At 41.6% G+C, this 21,013-nt stretch overlaps 1 long non-coding RNA gene across 1 annotated transcript; it reads left to right on the top strand.

Moving 5' to 3' along the window:
• Window positions 1–18,519: 18,519 nt before the first annotated feature.
• On the top strand, window positions 18,520–20,733 carry LOC130357977 (uncharacterized). Its single transcript, XR_008889348.1, has 3 exons — window positions 18,520–18,638; window positions 18,949–19,058; window positions 20,642–20,733. It is a non-coding gene; the product is annotated as an uncharacterized LOC130357977 (long non-coding RNA).
• Window positions 20,734–21,013: the final 280 nt, after the last annotated feature.

Raw genomic sequence — 21,013 nt, 5'->3', positions numbered from 1 at the left:
CTCCCCATTTGGGCCTTGAAGGGGTACTCCACCCCTAGACATCTTATCCCCTATCCAAAGGATAGGGGTAAGATGTCAAATCGCCGGGGTTCCACTGCTGGGGACCCCCGGGATCGACGATGCGGCACTGCACAGAGCATGTTCGCTCTGTGCGTAATGACAGGCGATACAGGGGACGGAGCAGCGTGACATCAGGCTCCGCCCTTCGTGACATCATGGTCCGCCCCCTCAATACAAGTCTATGGGAGGGGGCGTGGGAGACATCACGCCCCCTGCCATATACTTGCATTAAGGGGGCGGGTCGTGATGTCATGAGGGGCGGAGCCATGATGTCGCGCTGCTCCGTCCCCTGTATCGCCCGTCATTACGCACTGACCAAACTCGCTCTGTGCAGTAATGATGCCGCAGTGCCGCAATGCCGCAGCAGTGATCCTGGTAGTCCCCAGCAGCGGGACCCCGGTGATCTGACATCTTATCCCCTATCCTTTGGATAGGGGATAAGATGTGTAGGGGCGGAGTACCCCTTTAAGCACTCAGGATATTTTATTTTTATGTTTTTGTTTTTTCCTCCTCGCCTTCAAAAAATCATAACTCTTTTTATTTTCATCCATAGACTAGTATGAGGGCTTGTTTTTTGCGCGACCATAAAATGTATGGCGCAACGAAAAAATACTATTTGTGTGGGGAAATGAAAAAGAAAACCACAATTTAGCAAATTTTGGAATGTTTCGTTTTCATGCTGTACAATTTACGGTAAAAATGACATGTGTTCTTTATTCTTTGGGTCAATACAATTAAAATGATACCATGATAACATACTTTTCTATTACTGTTGTGCTTAAAAAAAATTGCAATCTTTTTAACCAAATTAGTATGTTTAAATGGCACTGTTAGATATAAAAACTTTTGATATGCTGTAAAGCATGCAAAACCAATAGGTTTTGCAATTGCTTTCATTAGAAATTTTTCAGTATTTCATACTAAAAAAGCCAGTCAAAGAACTGCCCCCCTGCCTTCTGGAATGCATTCACTCTGTCTGTGAACACTGCTTCGTCCTGGACATTTTGGAGGGGGAGGGGCTGTACACACTGCTGACTCATGTGAAGAGAAGGGGAGGGGCAGGAAGACTGCTGCCGGTCTCTCACTGATGTCTGCTGTGTGAGAGAGGCAGAAACATTGCATTGCAGATGAAAAAGTAAGTGTCCCTGCATGTTTGTGTGTGGGGATATATGTGTATGTGTGCATATCAGTGTGTCTATCTAATATATATGTGTAAGAATATATGAAGCCAGTGTGTGTGTGTGTGTAATAAAGGGGGACTGCAATAATATGCCTCCAACTGTTGCAAAACTAAAACTCCCAGCATGCCTGCACAGCCAAATGATGTGTGGACATGCTGGGAGCTATAGTTTTGCAACAGCTGGAGGCACCCTGGTTGGGAAGCATTGGACTGAGGTGAGGTAGGGGGAGTGGTTATCACAGTGAGTACCCACCCCCCTGCTTCTGGTGGACAAATTTAAGGTATTTCAGAAATAAAGCTAATTCTGGGAGAAATGTAGGTCATAGACACATAAAAAAGTACATGTACATGATCAGGATGAGATACTGAGCAACATATAACAGTTTTGTTTTTTTGAGTGATCTGACGCGTACGCTTTAAAATCCCCCTATTTTGAAGACCTATAACTTTTCCATTTTTCCAGATAAGCGGCGGTATGAGGGCTCATTTTTTGTGCCGTGATCTGTACTTTTTATTGATATCATATTTGCTTATATAAAACTTTTAATACATTTTTTTTATTTATTTTTGGGGGAATAAAATGTTATAGAAAAGCAGCGATTTTTGACTTTTTTTTTACGTTCATGCCGTTCACCATACGGTATTATTACCATTTTATTTTAATAGTTTGGATATTTATGCATGCGGTGATACCAAATATGCATATTGTATATGTATATTTTACACTTTTTGGGGGTGAAATGGGGAAAATGGGACAATTTACGTTTTTATTGGGGAGGGGGTTTTTCACATTTTTTACTTTTATTTTTTACTTTTTTTACTTTTATTTTTACACTTTAATAGTCCCCATAGTGGACTATTTATTGCAATCATTTGATTGCTAATACTGTTCTATGCTTTGCATAGGACATAGCACTGATCAGTGTTATCGGTCATCTTCTGCTCTGGTTTGCTCGATCGCAGACCAGAGCAGAAGACGCGTGGAAGGCCGAGGAGGCAGGTGAGGGTGACCTCCGTCTGCCGTTCTGGATGATCGAATCGCCGCAGCAGAGCTTCTGGCGATCCGGACATTCATTTTAGTGACCGCGATGCTGCAGATGTCGTGATCTGTATTGATCGCGGCATCTGAGGGGTTAATGGCGGAAATTTGCGCGGTCGCGGATGTCCGCCGTTACGGCGGTTCCCTGGCTGCTATCAGCAGCTGGGACCTGCTGTGCATGATCCGAGCATTGCTCCGATGCTCACGGTTATGCATAGGACGTAAATGTACGTCCTGGTGCGTTAAGTACCAGCTCACCAGGACGTACATTTACGTCCAGTGTTGTCAAGAGGTTAAAGGGGTATTCCAGCTATTTTTTTTTTATTTTACTATGCTATAGGGGCTGTAAAGATAGTGTAGTTCATAATATAGTGTCTGTACCTGTGTGTGACGGTTTTCTCACAATTTTTCTGTGATTTTAACTCCAATATTTATTTTTACCAGCATACAAAATGACTGTTGTCTCAGATTTTTCCCAGATTGCAATGCGGCCAAGACCTGACTCACTAGTCAGCTGATGACAGGGAGCCTGTCTGCAATCACTTGGTGGGAGAGAGCTCAATCTGCAACAAATGCAACAGCTGTAGGCACCCTGTTTGAAAACCACAGGTGGATGCAGCTCATTTATTTTTAAATGGGTGGGGTGGCTGATGTGTCAGAGGGAGGAAAATGGAATTGTGGGATTTGTATTCAAAAAAAGAAAAGTCAAACAAGAAATACCAGTTCACAAAAAGCTAGCCACAGTGTTATGGTAATCTCACAACATAGACATTTAGCCCCAAGACAAGCGCAGATCATTCCTAAGCATGTACATTACTGTCTGCCAGGTACGTACTAAATGCACCTTATGGTGGATAACCCCTTTTAGCCATATCAGTGTCAGGAACATTTTTTAAATATAAAGTAAATAATTTTTTATTATTATTGTCTATTTTGATATAGGGGACATATAGTTTTGATTGCCAGTGCAGGACAGTAAAGGTTCCTTTACTATTGTTCTGCACCGTGAGTGTAAGTTGTTACTTTCCTTGGGCCTATGTAATGCTTGTGGTGAAGATAACCGAGCAGTGGGTCTACATCTATGCAGAGTTGTCATGACTAAACCAGACCATGACAATGACCACTATTGTTATGATGATTTGTTAATATTAAAGACTAACAATAGTAGCTGGTTGGCAGGGACAGTGGTATTGCTACTGCCTTGCAGCTGTTTGCGACCTTGGTTGGAAACAGTTGTCAAGCATTATGTTTGTTGGGGGGGTAATCAAAACTATGGGGTAATCATGACTACCGGCTAATAATGACTCATGACTATGGAGTAATCCTGACTATGGGGTAATCATGACTATGGGGTAACAATGACTTGTGACTATGGGGTAATTATGACTATGGGATAATCATGACTAGTACTGCTGTGAGAAATTAGCTTTTTTTCTTAAAGCCAAAGCATTTCTCTGCCAAGAGGACCAGTCTGAAAGGGGCATGTAGGGTATTTGGTGCACATGAAGGAAGCAAGCTCTTCTGCCAGTTATCACTGTTTGGGACTTTGGGAGACCTTCCTGTTCGGAGCCCGTGACTGCCAACCAAGAAACAGTCAATGCCCAAGAAGCAGCATAGTAGCTGTGTTGCAACTGTTTAAAGAGTACCTCTCAGTAACTTGATAAATTTTATAATTCTCCCAGTTCACTGCCCCCATCATGATAAACCACCCCCTGCCTTTATTTTTATTATTTTTTTGTTTTCTACCTTGATATTGCTCTGTATTTTCTGCTCAGCCTCAGGTTCAGGTTCACAGACTGGGAGGGGAGTTACCCAGCAGACATGACATCATCTCAAGCCTTACAGGGGAGAACGTCCTCCCTTACTCTGCAACCAACAGCAAACGGCAGTTAAGTGTGAGGGGAGCTATGATTGGATGAGGCTGCACACCCCCCCCCCTCAGCACTCCAGACTGCATTTCCTGTGTTTGGACTTCTGCCAGGCCAGCAGGTGTCCAAAGTCTGTGAAAAGATGGGGGAAAATTTGCTCTGGACAAGTAGGGAGACACCTAGTGGCAGCTTTTTTAAACACAAACAAAACATAGAAAACTTCATTTTTTTTAAAGAAAGTATATTAGAAAGATTTCTTATTTGCCATAAGGAGTGAAATAGCAAAAATGTGTTTTAATGAGAGTGACCATTTAAGTACTGTGAATTATTAAACTTTTTAATTTCTTGTTTTTATAAACAATAAATATTGTAATAGTGTAATAATCTTTGCAGATCTCTCTTTTATTTGTCCAGAGGCCTTTACTAGGCTTTAACTTACAAGACCTTAGCTTTACTAGGCCTTTATCTTCAATAGGCCTGGCTCCTCCATACAACAAATGTAGCCATGGTTATCTTGAATGTATTAACCAAACACAACTATGTAGCGTAATGAACAAGGGATTAAGATACAGTATGTTCTTAATTTAAAAGGAATAGAAAACCTCTACTCCTGGTAATATCAGTAACCAGGTCATGGGATTCCAAGGCAGCTGGAGGCATAAATAAGGCTACCAATTAATGTGCCTACCAAGCCATGCTGGAGATGCTACCTACTGATGCAGTCACAGTGAGGACATCACAATCCATATGCATGCTGGGTAGCTGCAGGAGCTACTAGGTCAGTTTTTAAATAGTTGTATTTTATTTTGTAACTGGGAATAATATGTCAGCTCCTGTTAAAGAAAAAAAAACAGTAATGAACAGATGTAGCAAGTCTTATTTGAGGTGTTAGGAGTGTAGTGCAATATTATAAGGGATTACAAAAACCTACATTTCACATTACTTCTCAATTACTGGCTATATCTTGCTTTTATGCAAAAGCCTAGCCCCATAACACCCAACACAATATCGCTGGGGCTCCTCCGATAGCCTTTGTCAGGCCACTCTAGTGCATCTGTAAAAAGCCAGTGGGTTACAATAGAGACCCTTAAAGGGGTATGCCGGCCCTGAGACATCTTATCGCCTATCTACCCGTCTGTTTGTGATCTGGCACCGCGGCATGCAGCTCAAACAGGTGGGTGGCGAATACAAGACTGCAGGGGTCCCCATCTTGTATTCGCAACCCACCTGTTTGAGCTGCATGCCGCGCTGCCAGCTCACAAACAGCCGGGTGGCGACCACGTGGCCGGAGTATCACACCCCCTCCCATAGACTTGAATAGCGGGGACAGGGAGTGACGTGACACAGGGGCAGAGTCCTGATGTCATGATACTCTGGCCACGCTGCAATAAGAGGGTAATATTTACCTTACACTATCAGTCTTCCATTAAGTCTAAACAAATGGAGAACTGTGGAAAGTGTAATGTTTTGTTTGCTCCAACAAAATATAAAAAATGTATATATGTCCGTGTCATTTAACGTTGTGTCTGACCACAGTGCTCTCTGCTGACACCTCTGTCCATGTCAGGAACTGTCCAGAGCAGGAGAGGTTTGCTATGGGTATTTGCTACAGCTCTGGACAGTTCCTAACATGGACAGAGGTGTCAGCAGAGAGCACTATGGTCAGACAGATATGAACAACTCAACTTCCTCTGTAGTATACAGCAGCTGATAAGTACAGGAAGGATTAAGGATTTTTTAATAGACGTAATTTACAAATCTGTTCAACTTTCTGGTACCAGTTAATTAAAAAAAAAAATTGTTTCCCACCGGAGTACCACTTTAACCCGTTAAGGACCAAGGGTGTACAGGGACGCCCTGACATCCCGGTACTTAAGGACCCAGGGCGTATCTTTATGCTTGTGGGAATTTTGGTCCCTGCCGCTCGCCGGACAGGAACTGGACCGAGATTCCTGCTGAAATCATTCACCAAACAACCCATGAAAACCCCTGGGGGGGTCCTAAGAACTCCCCATGTCGGCGATCAGACCTGAGATGAGAAAAGGTTGATTGGTGCAGGCCGAGTCGGCACCAATCACCCTTGCCCAGCAGGAGTGAGGTGTCACCAATGTCACCTCACGATCGGCGTGATTAGTCATCCGGACAAGCCAACCAATCACCCATCCTGCTGGGCGGCATCAGAGGTTGATCGGTAGTGGAGGGAGGGGGTGATTGGGGGTAGGGGGTGTGGGGAGGCTCACCCGGGGTCCGGTGTGGTAGCAGTCCTGAGCGACAGCGGTGGTCTCCTGAGGCGGAGGTCCCGGCAGTCTGTGGCAGAGGGATCCAACCGCAGGAGGTACGCGCTGTTAGCCTTCTGCTGTTGCTAAGCAACAACTCCCAGCATGCTCAGCCAAAGGGCATGCTGGGAGTTGCAATTTTGCAACAGCAGGATGCACAACCGCAACTCCCAGCATGCCTTTGGCTGTCTGGGCATGCTGGGAGTTGTAGTCATGTAGTTATGAAAAAGTGTTGCATAACTACAACTCTCACCATGCACTGACAGCCAAAGAGCATGCTGGAAGTTATAGTAGTATGTCTCCAGCTGTTGCATAACTACAAGTCCAAGCATGGCCTTCTGCTGTCACTGCATGCTGAGAGTTGTAGTTTTTGCAACAGCTGAAGGCACACTGGTTGCGAAACACTGAGAGTTTGATACCTAACTCTGCGTTTCATAACCAGTGTGCCTCCAGCTGTTGCAAACTACAACTCCCAGCATGCACTGATACACCGTACATGCTGAGAGTTGTAATATTGCAGCAGCTGGAGGCTCACTGGTTGCAAAATACTGAGCTAAGTAAGAAACTCAGTGCTTTGCAACCAGTGTGGCTCCAGCTGTTGCATAACTACAACCCCCAGCATGCATGGACAGCCAAAGGACATGCTGAGAGTTGTAGTTTTGCAACAGCTCCTCTCACTGCAAGTTTGAGATGCAGCAAATTTTCCGCTGCAGCTCAAACTCCCAGTGGAAAACTCGCTGTGAACCCCTGCCCATGTGAATGTACCCTAAAAACACTACACTACACTTACACAAAATAAAAAGTAAAACACTACATATACACATACCCCTACCCAGTTACCTCCCCCCCCTTCCCTATAAAAATGAAAAACGTCTGGTACGACACTGTTTCCAAAACGGAGCCTCCAGCTGTTGCAAAACAACAACTTTCAGTATTGCCGCACAGCCATTGACTGTCCAGGCATGCTGGGAGTTTTGCAACAGCTGGAGGCACCCTGTTTGGGAAACACTGCCGTAGAATAATTTTGTTATTGGAGGAAAGTGTAATTCTTGCATCTGGATCTGTCCCTATGCAAATCCCCAATTTAGGCCTCAAATGCGCATGGCGCTCTCTTACTTCAGAGCCCTGACATATTTCAAGGCAACAGTTTAGGGCCACATATGGGGTATTTCCGTACTCAGGAGAAATTGCCTAACAAATTTTGGGGGGCTTTTTATCCTTTTACCCCTTATGAAAAGGTAAAGTTGAGGTAACTCTATCATGCTAATGTAAAAAAAAAAAATGTTTACACTAACATGCTTGTGTTGGCCCATACTTTAAATTTTCACAAGAGATAAAAGGAAACAAAAAAAATAAAAAAATTTGAAACGCAATTTCTTCTGAGCATGGAATTACCCCATATTTGGATGTAAAATGCTCTGTGGGCCCACAACAAGGCTCAGGAGTGAACGTGCCATGTACATTTGAGGTGATTTGCACAGGGGTGGCAGATCGTTACAGTGGTTCTGACATAAACGCAAAAAAAAAAAAAACACACATATGACCCCATTTTGGAAACTACACCCCTCACGGAATGTAACAAGGGGTATAGCGAGCCTTAACACCCCACAGGTGTTTGAAGAATTTTTGTTAAAACAGAACGTGAAAATGAAAGATTTGTATTTATTCACTAAAATGCTGGTGTTATCCCAATTTTTTTTATTCTCACAAGGGGTGGATGTAAAGTGCTCTTCTGGCTCACTACAGGGCGGAGAAGAGAAGGAGTGACATTGGGCTTTTGGAGAGAGAATTTGGCTGGAATTAAAGACCATGTGCGTTTACAAAGCCTCCATGGTTCAAGAACAGTGGACCCCCCCCCACATGTGACCCCATTTTGGAAACTACACCCCTCACGGAATGTAATAAGGGGTATAGTGAGAATTTACACCCCACTGGTGTCTGACAGATTTTTTGAACAGTGGTCCATGAAAGTGAAAAATTAAATTTTTTATTTGCACAGCCCACTGTTCCAAAAGTCTGTCAAACACCAGTGCAGTTTAAGTGTTCACTGTACCCCTTATTACATTCAATGAGGGGTGTAGTTTCATAAATAGGGTCATATGTGGGGGGGGGGGGGTCCACTGTTCTGGCACCATGGGGGCTTTGTAAACAAATTCTCTTTCCAAAAGCCCAGTGGTGCTCCTTTTCTCCTGAGCATTGTAGTTCACCCGCAGAGAACTTTACTTCCATACATAGGATATTTCCATATTTTCACCTATAACCTCTTATAAAAAAATGGAAAATTTGGGAACAAAAATAGCATTTTAGTGACAAAAAAAACACCTGTGGGGTGTTAAGGCTCACTTTACCCCTTGTTACGTGCCTTGAAGGGTATAGTTTCTAAAATAGAATGCCATGTGCTTTTTTTTTTTTTTTTTGCTGTTATGGCACCATAGGGCTTCCTAAATACGACATGCACCCCAAAAACCCTTTCAGCTAAATTTGTGAATCCTTCTCTTCTGAGCATTGTAGTGCACCAGCAGAGCACTTGACATCCACATATGGGGTATTTCCATACTCAGAAGAAATGGGGTTACAAATTTTTTGGGGGGGGGGCATTTTTTCCTATTACCTCTTGTAAAAACGGTAAATTTGGGGGGGGGGACTGCATTTTAATGGAAAAAAAAATAATTCTTACATCTGACTTTAACCAAAAGTCATCAAACACCTGTGGGGTATTAAGGCTCACTGAACCCCTTGTTACATGCCGTGAGGGGTGTAGTTTCCAAAATAGTATGCCATATAGTTTTTTTTTTTTTTTTTGTTATGGAACCATAGGGGCCTTCTAAATGCGACATGCCCCCCAAAAAACATTTCAGCAAAATTAATTCTCCAAAATCAGATTGTCGCTCCTTCGCTTCTGAGCCCTCTAGTGCACCCACAGAGCGCTGTACGTCCACATATGAGGTATTTTCTTACTCGAGAGATATTGGGTTACACATTTTGGGGGGCATTTACCCCTTGTAAAAATTCAAAATTTTAAACTAAGAACAAGTTAGTGTAAAAAAATTGAGATTTGGAATTTTCTCCTTCATTTTGCTGCTATTCCTGTGAAACACCTAAAGGGTTAACAAACTTTCTGAATGTCATTTTGTATACTTTGAGGAGTGTTGTTTTTATAATGGAGTCATTTACGGGGTATTTCTAATATGAAGGCACCTCAAATCAACTTCAAAACAGAATTGGACCCTGAAAAATTCCAATTTTGAAAATGTTGGGAAAAATTGGAAAATTGCTGCTAAACTTTGAAGCCCTCTGATGTCTTCCAAAAGTTAAAACATGTCAACTTTATGATGCAAACATAAAGTATACATATTGTATATGTGAATCAATATATCATTTATTTGGTATGTCTATTTTCCTTACAAGCAGAGAGCTTCAATGTTAGAAAAATGCTAAATTTTAAAAATTTTCATGAAATGTTGGAATTTTTCACCAAGAATTGATGCAAGTATCAACGGAAATGTACCACTATGTTAAAGTAGAAAATGTAATGAAAAACAGTCTCTGAATCAAATTCATAAGTAAAAGCATCCCAGCTATTAATGCTTAAAGTGACAGTGGTTAGATGTGCAAAAAATGCTCTGGTCCTTAAGGTGAAAATGGCCTTGGTCCTTAAGGGGTTAATAACAGTGCTAATCTGGAATCCAGTTGGGAATATTGTTAAAGCAAGAAATAATGTAAAGTGTAGATATCAAGTTTTAATGTGGTAACGACAATAGACTGAAGTAGATGACGTATCTGAGCCTGAGCAAGAATCGGATCATTTCTCTTTCATTCCTCCAAGACATGACCTTCATACGTCATGTCTGCGCTTTGGTAGTTGGACTAAGAGAAAAAAGGTTTGTGAGAAAAAGCTGATAATATGACTGGACCTGCATTTAGAAGGACGAATGCCTTACATTAACAGGAAGTTTTTTCTCCTTTTTATACTGTACATTAGTGTGCTATAAGATGAGTGTGAACTAGAAATGTATTTAGCAGCACAATACAGCTGCTGAGCTGGGTTTTTGATAGTTGTGTATTATAGTATTTCATAGTTGACATGTGGCCTTGTTCCTTGATGTTCCTTTTTCATTAGATATTCCTTACCACCAAGAAATTTCTTTTACTATAAACATACAGATGTATTATGTCTTAAAGTGGCTTTCCCATCTTGTTAAGTTGTTCTCTATTCACAGGCTAGGGAATAACTATCTGATCGTAGGAGGCTCGCCTAGTGGAGCCTCCTGTAAACTCAAGAATGGGATCCAAGCCTTCCATTAAAACAAAGCTGCATGTGCTTCACTGCTCCATGTATTCCCTATGGGAGCTGTGGAAAGAGAATAGATTAGAAACTGAATCTGTGTCTGGTCTTTTGTGTACACAATAGTAAATATTTTTTTGCTGTTCAACCCCTTCAGGACGAAGGGCATACAGGTACGCCCTTGAGTCCTGATGCTACTTAATGACCAGGGGCATACCTGTACACCCTTCGGCTTTCCGGTCACCGCAACGGGCGGTAATCGGACCAGGATGACTGCTGATATCTGTCAGCAGACATCCCCCTTGTCAGTGATTGCCGGTCACGACATTTCCAGGCCAATCAGGTCACTGGTAACCATATGAACTGGAAAATAAGGGTGGTGCCACCTCACGATCGCCCTGATTGGTCAGCCGGGAGCTATTGACCAATCAGAGCTCTACTGGGCGGTGTCACTGAGCACCCGCTCTGCCCAACCGTGTGCATGTATCGTAAAAACACTACACTACACCTACACAAAATAAAGAGTAAAACACTACATACACTCACACCCTTACACAGTTCCCCCCACTCCCCCTCCCCCCACCCAAAAATGAAAAATGTCTTGTACGGCACTCAAAAACAAATCTTCCAGCTGTTGCAAAACAACAATTCCCATTGCCGCACAGCCATTGGAGGTACCCATTTTTGGTTGAGGAGGCAAACGTAATGTTTGAATCCGGGTCCGCCCCTATGCAAATCCCTAATTGAGGCCTCAAATGGGCATGGTGCTCTTTCACTCAGGAGCCTTGTCGTATTTCAAGGCAACAGTTTAGTGCCACATATGGGGTATTTCCATACTCGAGAGAAATTGTGTTACAAATTTTTTGGGTCATTTTCTCTTTTTACCCCTTATGGAAAGGAAAAGTTGAGGATACACCTGCATGTTATTGTAAAAAAATAAAATAAAAAACAATACACTAGCATGTTGGTTTTTCCTCATACTTTTTCATAAGAGGTAAAAGAAGAAAAAGACCACCAAAATTTGTAATGCAATTTCTCCTGAGTACAGAAAACCCATATGTGGGCATAAAGTGCTCTGCCAGCGCACAACATGGCATTTAAGTACATTTAACGCCTAAATGGGTGATTTGCATTAGAATGGCCGATAGTTGCCTCGGTTCTGACATAAATGCAAAAAAAAAAACACCCACATGTGACCCAATTTTGCAAAAAACACCCCTCAAGGAATGTAAAAAATGGAGGGGGGGGAGGAGCATTTACACTCCACAGGTGTCTGAAAGATCTCTAGAACAGTGGTCCAAGAAAATGAAAAATGTGATCACTGTACCCCTTATTTTCCTTGAGGGGTGCAGTTTGCCAAATAGTGTGCCTTGAGGTTTTTTTTTTTTTTTTTTTGCTTTTCTGGCACTAAATGCAACATGCCCCCCAAAAACCATTTCAACAAAATTCTCTCTCCAAAACCCAGAGTACTTTATGTCCACATATGGGATAATTCCATACTTAGAAGAGATGAGGTTACAAATTTTGGGGAATTTTTCTCCTATTATGCTTTTTTTTTTGCTGTCCTGGTACCATCAGGGCTTTTTCTCCTAAAACCCTTTTTTTGCTGTTCTGGCACCATGGGGGCTTTCTAAATGCGACATGCCCCCCAGAAACAATTTTAGTAAAATTCTCTTGCCAAAAGACAAATTTTGTTCCTTCTCTTTTGAGTCCAGTCACTGAGCACTTTATATCCACATATGGGGTATTTCCATACTCAGAAGAAATGGGGTTACAAATTTTGGAGAATTTTTTTACTATTACCCCTTGTAAAAATGAAAAATTTGGGGCAACACCAGCATTTTAGTATACATTTTTTTTTTTTTTTCATTTTAACGACCAACTTTAACGAAAGTTCGTCAAACACTTATAAGGTGTTCAAGGGGTTTTCACGGGAAAAACATTTTTTTTTATTTATCAACTGGTTCCAGAAAGTTAAACAGATTTGTAAATTACTTCTAGTAAAAAATCTTAATCTTTTCAGTACTTATGAGCTTCTGAAGTTAAGGTTGTTCTTTTCTGTCTAAGTGCTCTTTGATGACACGTGTCTCGGGAACCGCCCAGTTTAGAAGAGGTTTGTTATGGGGATTTGCTTCTAAACTGGGCGGTTCCCGAGACACGTGTCATCAGAGAGCACTTAGACAGAAAAGAACAACCTTAATTCAGAAGCTCATAAGTACTGAAAGGATTAAGATTTTTTAATTGAAGTAATTTACAAATTTGTTTAAATTTCTGGAGCCAGTTGATATATATAAGAAACGTTTTTTTCATGGATAACCCCTTTAAGGCTTACTGCACCCTTGTTACGTTCCTTGAGGGGTGTAGCCTCCCAAATAGTGTGCCATGTTTATTTATTTTATTTTTTTGTTGCTGTTCTTGCACCATGGGTGCTTCCTAAATGTGACATGCCCCCCAAAAACCATTTCCGCCAAAATTCTCTCTCCAAAAGCTCAATGTTGTTTTTTCCCTCCTAAGCCCTGTAGTGCACCCACATAGCCCTTTACATACACATATGAGATATTTCCTTACACAAGAGAAATTGGTTTTAAAATTTGGAGGGGCTTTTCTCCTTCTACCCCTTGTAGAAAGTTTTAAAAAATGGGGCTACAAGAAAATGTTAGTGTAAAAAATGGAGATTTTGAGTTTTCTCCTCCACTTTGCTGCTATTCCTGTAACAAACTTTCTGAATGTCTTTGAGAGGTGCAGTTTCTATAATGGGGGTTTATGGGGGATTTATTACAGAAAAGCCCCTCAAATCCAATTCAAACTGAACTGGTCCCTGAACAATTCAGATTTAGAATTTTTCCTGAAAATTTTGAAAATTGCTGCTGAACTTTGAAGCCCTTTAATGTCTTCAAAAAGTAAAAACATGTAAACTTTATGATGCCAACATAAAGTAGACATATTGTATGTGTGAACCAATACATTATGCATCATGCTTTTTATTAGTTTCCTGACGACTTACGTGAGGAAACGCATTGAGACAGAAATATCTCTTCATCTGATAGAATAAGTATCACTCCATCTATGACATTGTGTGTATTGAAAGCCTGCCCTGCTTGTGCTGATCTATATTGCGTTCTGAATAATAGGCCCTTGAATGGATACGAGATATCCTCAGTTTATAAGTATGTATTAGCTGGTAAATGACCTGTATGCATTATGAATATATCCTGTGCATTTTTTATCGATACTTTTTGTGTATCAATAGGATTACTTACTGTTGGTGCCATTGGAAATTTTGGCTGATTAAATCTATTGGTCCTTATGTCTTTTGGACAGGTCAAAATCAGGTCCTTAAATATAGTGGACAGGCTATATTTGCTTTCATTAGGTGCCATACATTGAAAATTTTTTTTTTTTGGAGTAAATGCTATATTCATTAATTATATGCACTGAAGGTAAAGGCGAATATCCACACCATAGGATATATATATATATATATATATATATATATATAAACTTCTCTCTGAAGACATCATCAATTCATCATCTATGTCATGGGGACTCATTAGCTGTGCCTATATGTAAATATCAGAAGTATGCATAGGGTTGGGCCCACCTAGAGAGTCAGTAGATATAATTAGCTAGCAAGTATGTTCTCGTAGGGACATCTAGTAAGATCAGACTAGGTTCCAGAGCGGGGCTGTCCTTATCAGGACGTAAAACTCTGCCTAGGGCAGGCCTATGTATTAGGGATACCGTAGGGTATAATAGGTTCCCTACCCCGCCCTGCCTGTTGTCCCTAATCTGCCACTCCCCGAGCCAAGGGGATAGGGAGAGTGATAGTGGGGCGTGATTCATTTTTGTACTATATCTGTAATTTAATATCCTTTTAATATTATGGTATTGGTCACATTTTTGAGCACTTTATTTTTGGTGTTTAAATATTGATGGTAGCCCATCTGTGGGCATCTTTTTTTTAATTTGAATGCAATAAAGGTAAAATTTTAGTCTAATTTTTTTTAGTTTTTTTCATAATTGTGGTGGTAGACTATTAGTAGTATTTTTGATGACCCATGGACACAGCAGGACTAGTATGTGTCCAAGCAGGCAGGGGGGCAGTTGTTTGACTGACTTTTTCAGTATGAAATACTGAAAATTTTCTAATGAAAGCAATTGCAAAACCTATTGGTTATACATGCTTTACAACATATCAAAAATTTTTGTATCTGAGAGTGCCCATTAAAGGTCAAAATGGGCTTGGTCCTTAAGGGGTTAAGGATAGGGCTATGCATGCTGTATTTTGCTGTTTATTTTGCCACATGTTTTCTGCAGCTGGTCTTGCTAATCATTGACTATGACAATAAGCAGTAGCTTATAGGCAGAAAAATATGGCACATGACCCTACCCTAATATTATATTCCATAACAGGAGCCCACTGTTACGCCGAGCGCTTCGGGTCCCCGCTCCTCCCCGGAGCGCTCGCAACATCCTCGCTACTGCAGCGCCCCGGTCAGATCTACTGACCGGGTGCGCTGCGATACCGCCCCCAGCCAGGATGCGATTCGCGATGCGGGTGGCGCCCGCTCGCGATGCGCACCCCGGCTCCCGTATCTGACTCGCTCTCCGTCGGTCCTGTCCCGGCGTGCGCGGCCCCACTCCCTAGGGCGCGCGCGCGCCGGGTCTCTGCGATTTAAAGGGCCACTGCACCACTGATTGGCGCAGTTGGTCTAATTAGTGTGTTCACCTGTGCACTCCCTATGTATACCTCACTTCCCCTGCACTCCCTCGCCGGATCTTGTTGCCATTGTGCCAGTGAAAGCGTTTCCTTGTGTGTTCCTAGCCTGTGTTCCAGACCTCCTGCCGTTGCCCCTGACTACGATCCTTGCTGCCTGCCCCGACCTTCTGCTACGTCCGACCTTGCTCTTGTCTACTCCCTTGTACCGCGCCTATCTTCAGCAGTCAGAGAGGTTGAGCCGTTGCTAGTGGATACGACCTGGTTACTACCGCCGCTGCAAGACCATCCCGCTTTGCGGCGGGCTCTGGTGAATACCAGTAGTAACTTAGAACCGGTCCACTAGCACGGTCCACGCCAATCCCTCTCTGGCACAGAGGATCCACCTCCTGCCAGCCGAATCGTGACACCCACCAGTTGGCACTAATATTTAAAAGTCTTCTCAGTTATGGTGCCTTTATAACTTTTCTACTTCTTTTTCTTCTACAAGAAAAAAATTCTCACTTTGGATCTCCAAAAAAAGTTAGTGGAGAGGTGTCCTGCAACAAACTATGACACCTTAAAAAACAAGCGTAAAAACTGCAGATTTTTCTGTACATTGTGGAATGATCTCTGGATAAGACATCCACAAAATTTTGTTTAGTACCATAAAAATGAATGTTACCATTTTATCCAACCTGTTTGGTACTGAGTTTACTCTTTGGGAATTTACTACACCTCAGATAATTCTCTGACATTTTTTTGGTAAGCCTCAGACCAGTGTTTCTTTTGCAAATTTTGATCTGCATTATGGCCTTTGTTCTCAAATTCTGTTCCATATTTTTGTAGGAAATTTTTCCACCAGGTTATAGGCACCAGACTAGCTTATTATTGGTCAGAAAAGAATGATGGAATACACTATACTGACATTTACTTATTTGGATCTACACAAGTATATTTTATCAGAAAATACATAATCACCACATGATATGAACAAGCAGATAAACAACTAAACATCACAGGATATGGCTTAAATATGTATAAAAGTAATGTTCAGAAGAGTCCGAATGTGAAAATGTGAATGAGTGGAATGAAGGATCAAGGAATGAAAAACACAAATCAAAAGATAGGGGATAAGATTTCTGATTGCGGTGGTCCTGCTGCTGGGAACACCGCCTCCCCGCAATCTCCGTGCAGCACCCAGCATTCTGTGCTGGGTGCTGCTCCAGTCTTGGAAACGCTGGTTTCTGGGACTGGAGATGTGATGTTCAACCACACCTCCTCGTGACGTTACACCCATGATGTTAAAAGGGGGTTTGGTGGGAGGTCACAAGGGGGCACGGCATGACATCATCCTTGATAAACCAGTGTTTCCGAGACTTGAACAGAATGCCGGGTGCTGCATGGAGATGGTTGGTGGGGGGAGTGGCGGGGTCCAGCAGTGGTTCCCCCCACAATCAGACATCTTATCCCCTATCCTCTAGATGTCTATGGGCGGAATAGCCCTTTAATTAATTATGTATTTAGCATCTGTTATATTTTGGTCCATTTTTTTTTGCTTTTTAGGCATTAAAGTCAGCAAATACTATTCTACTGTTTAATGATGACACTTTGCCTTAAAACTTTTAAGAGTGACACAAATGCTAATATCAGCATTGGCGGTACCTATTTTGTTAATAATGAATGGCTGCAAAGCTTCTAGCAATACACCACCTTGTAAAGACCACAAATTTATTATACACTGGGCGTCTATTAATTATACTTCTTGTTCACAAAGTTTTCAAATAAAGGTCAAATGAATTGTAATTCTGCAGAGGTTACTTATGCAGCTGAATGCCATTTCCATCTGAAAAACTATATGCGGAGAACCAAACAACATTAAACATGTGTGAAGTATGTATTTGTAGATACTTAAATAAATAATATGCATTATGGGAAAGCAAATTGCCACTGACACATTATTAATTATATTCATATCTTAATGCAAGATTCTCTGATGTTCTTTAAAGCTACCATGTTCTTTATAATTATTTTATTTATCAAATATATACAATTTCAGTTTTCTAATAAATATCCGCTCACAAATAATATTATTTTGCTTTTTCAGTACATTTTATGGTAAAATGTAAGATGTCATTACAAAGTACGATTCATATGGGTCTGTAGGGGTTCATAGACTTGAATGAAGGGGGCATGGTGCCCTGCATCACCAGTCATCGGGCACAGAGCGGAGTTCGCTCTGTGCCCCGAATGACAGGGGTGCTGGGCCGGAGATCGCAGGGGTCCCCAGAGATGGGACCCCCAGCAATCTCACATCTTATCCCCTATCCTTTGGTTAACAGGTGAGCGCCGCCTCTGGAACCGGACCTAAGATGAACTTTATGGATGTTGATACAAGGTACACTATTATTGCACTTGATTGTGTATATAACATGATTGCACTATATGTGACACTGTATTATTATTATATAACACTTATATAGGTGACCGATTGTGGTCTTTTTGAGTATATTTATACATTGTTTTGATTTGTGTGTTGGGCACCCCCCCCCCTCATTTACCTGTGTAATTGGAGGGCCTATATATTGACACTATTGCACACTGTTTGCTATGCTTGAGAAAGGCTCTATTGTTGAGCCGAAACATCGCTTTTTGCACAGATGTGTGAATAAATCCACGCTTTATTGATACATTGGAGTGCCGCTTCTGCTTTCTACCTGATATTACTTGGGAATTGGTCTGTTCCTGAAGCCGAGTATCCAGACGGATCTGGAATCCTTGAGCATGGTGCTCCCCTTTATCCACACTGTCCATATATATATATATATATATATATATATATATATATATATATATATATACATATAAACTATGTAGCAGTGTTTCCCAAAAAGGGTCCCTTCAACTGTTTAAAAACTTTTAAACTTCAACTCCACGCATGCACAGATGGACTTTGACTTTTTGGGAATGCAGGGAGTTGTAGTTTTGCAACAGATGGAGGCCCACATCTGTATAGTACAGCAGATGAAAGCAGGATGGGAATGGTTGCTTAGTAACATTCTGAGCGTTGGGGATGGTCAGGTGACTGGGGCAGAAAACGGCAGTTATGAGGAAGTGACCACAGAGCGGCAGCAAAGAATGCTGGGACCTGTAGGTTATAGACAGAGTGCAGGGAAGTGAACAAGCAGGATGGCAAAAAGGTTTATTAGAGCCACGTACAGGAGATCAAAAAAGGTCACAGCATAATAATAGATGCAAGGTTAATGTCCTATCCTGATCTGAGTTTTTTTTTTTTTAATTCAGTTCATTGGATAACCCCTTTAAAGTCAAAATGAGCTGTGTCCTTAAGGGGGTTAAGGACTGCAAAAAAGAAGTCCTAACATGGATGCAAAATAGGCCTCATGAAAGAGGCCTAAAAGAGGTCATTATTATTAAATATGATAATATGTTTCATTTTGGAGTCATGTATATATTACTCTTTAATGTGAATAACTCGACAGAGTGGAAAAGTCATAAGTTACTGTAATGTTCTTTGTTTTTTCAGATCTCAGCTATTAACATTCTGCCCTCCCTGCTGGAGACTCTTGGCTTCCATTCAATCTACTGTACTTCTCTACGGTCCCCTGCATGGATCTGAAAGACGGCTATCAAAGGGTGAACAGCTTTCAAGTGTTCTCATATCATTAGGAGACAATAGCACTAAATATGGTTTCTGTATGTTACCATTTGAGTTTTTTACGTGAGGTGATTGAAGTGAAAATAAGATATTCAATCTGTCATTTTTGAAAAGCATGTAAACTTCATATCTAAACTATACTCAAAATGAACAAAATGTTTAAGCATAATTTGCTTTATAAAGGTATGTACATGCTGCGGAATTTTTCGGGCAGACATTTCACAGACAGCAGGCACCAGCAGAACATGGCAGCACTAGGACCACTCAGAAATGCGTTGTGTCCACAGACGGCAATGCATTTCCGTGTGGATTTCGCATGTTGATTCTTTAGGCAGAAGCTGGAATTGGAATTTCTGCCATATGCACAGTGCAGCAGAATTCCATTGAAAAGCTTAGGACTCTGCTGCCACTGAATTTTCAAGCATAATTTTTCCACTGTAGAAACATAGCCTTAGGGATAGAAAGGGACAGTGTAACTAAACTTAACTTTGGGAATTCATTTTTTTTTTTTAAACATTGTGATATTTACAAATGTATGCCCTGTTCCATGTTATCTCTATCTCCTAAGATCTGTTATGTTTAAATAATTTGAGATCTCTGCTCTGTAATCTACAGTGCAAGTAATAATAATATTTATTTATACAGCATCAAAAATTTCCGCAGCACTTTTACAATTTTGAGGATACGAATAAAGACATTACAATATTACCTCCTTCCTGACCTTTGAGGTTCCGCAACGTCATGGGAAGGGTGAGGGGATATGGCGCGAGCTTGGGAGTCGGGGTTGTGTCATAACCGGAAGGTGCCCACTGCTATCAGCAGCTGACATCTGCCTATAATGTTGGACTTTGGAGATCACCCCGATGTCCATTATTTAACATTAAAGGGGTACTCAGCCCCAAGACATTTTATCCCCTATCTTAAGGATAGGGCATAAGATGTCTGATTGTGAGGGTCCTCCCCGGCGCTCTGAACATTTATGTTCTAGAATCCCTGCTTCGGGCAGCCGGGGTCGGGATGTCACTCCATGCCCCCTCCATTATTGACTATGGGAGGGGGTGTGACGCCCTGTGATCAGACATCTTATCCTTTATTTAGGGGCTAAGATGTCTAGGAGCTAGTAAATCCTGGTGTCTTGTGGTCCCATGGTGCAAACCCCCCTTTCGCCCACCCCCGGTTTAAACACGGGTTGCTGATAAGTTCCTGGGAAAACGCAAAGCCTCACATGTGCTCCAGCATCTTCCTTCTATAGGCAATAGTCAAAGCCTGCCTTAGGCTCTAGACCTCAGACTGCGCAGAAGGTTCACCTTCAAACAACAGTAACACACAACCAAGACACCACAGGAGTGGCTTAGGGATGACTCTGTGAATGTCCTTGAGAAAGCCACAGTCCTAGGCCAACATGCAGGTAGAATTATTATACATAGGTATGTGTACATATAAGGGCAGCCCTCAATATCCGAAGATCTACATGTCCCAGGAGCAAGTCATGCAATAAAACATCTGCTTACCCATGTGAGATGCTGTAGCTGTGTAACAAACCCCCACGTATGTTTCCTAGATACCTTTGTCAAGTGGAGCTAAAACTACTGAACTGAGACGCCTGTCTGTTTGGATCTGTTCACTTGCTGGCAAGACTGAAGGGTTCCGTTCTACACTATGTATGATTTCTTTAAAAAAAAACTAAAAAAATTATAAAAATGTGGGCGTGATTCTTGGAGGTTCTGCATAAAACCATATTTTTCTCATTCATTTGTAGAGTGGGTGTAAGATATATAGGGCATCTGTCAACTACTGCATTGTCATATAATCCCAAATTATCCCATTATTTTAAAAAAAATGCTGATTCCTATGTAAAACACTGTAGGCTTCTATATTTTCTGCTATGTTGTATGCTCTCTCTTCTGAGGATTTGTAATAGTAAAACAACTTC

The sequence above is a fragment of the Hyla sarda genome, chromosome 2 (genome assembly GCF_029499605.1).
Source record: "Hyla sarda isolate aHylSar1 chromosome 2, aHylSar1.hap1, whole genome shotgun sequence".
Taxonomy (NCBI): Eukaryota; Metazoa; Chordata; class Amphibia; order Anura; family Hylidae; genus Hyla; species Hyla sarda.
Note: the sequence above shows the minus strand (reverse complement) of the source record. Positions and strands in the feature narration are given on the sequence as shown.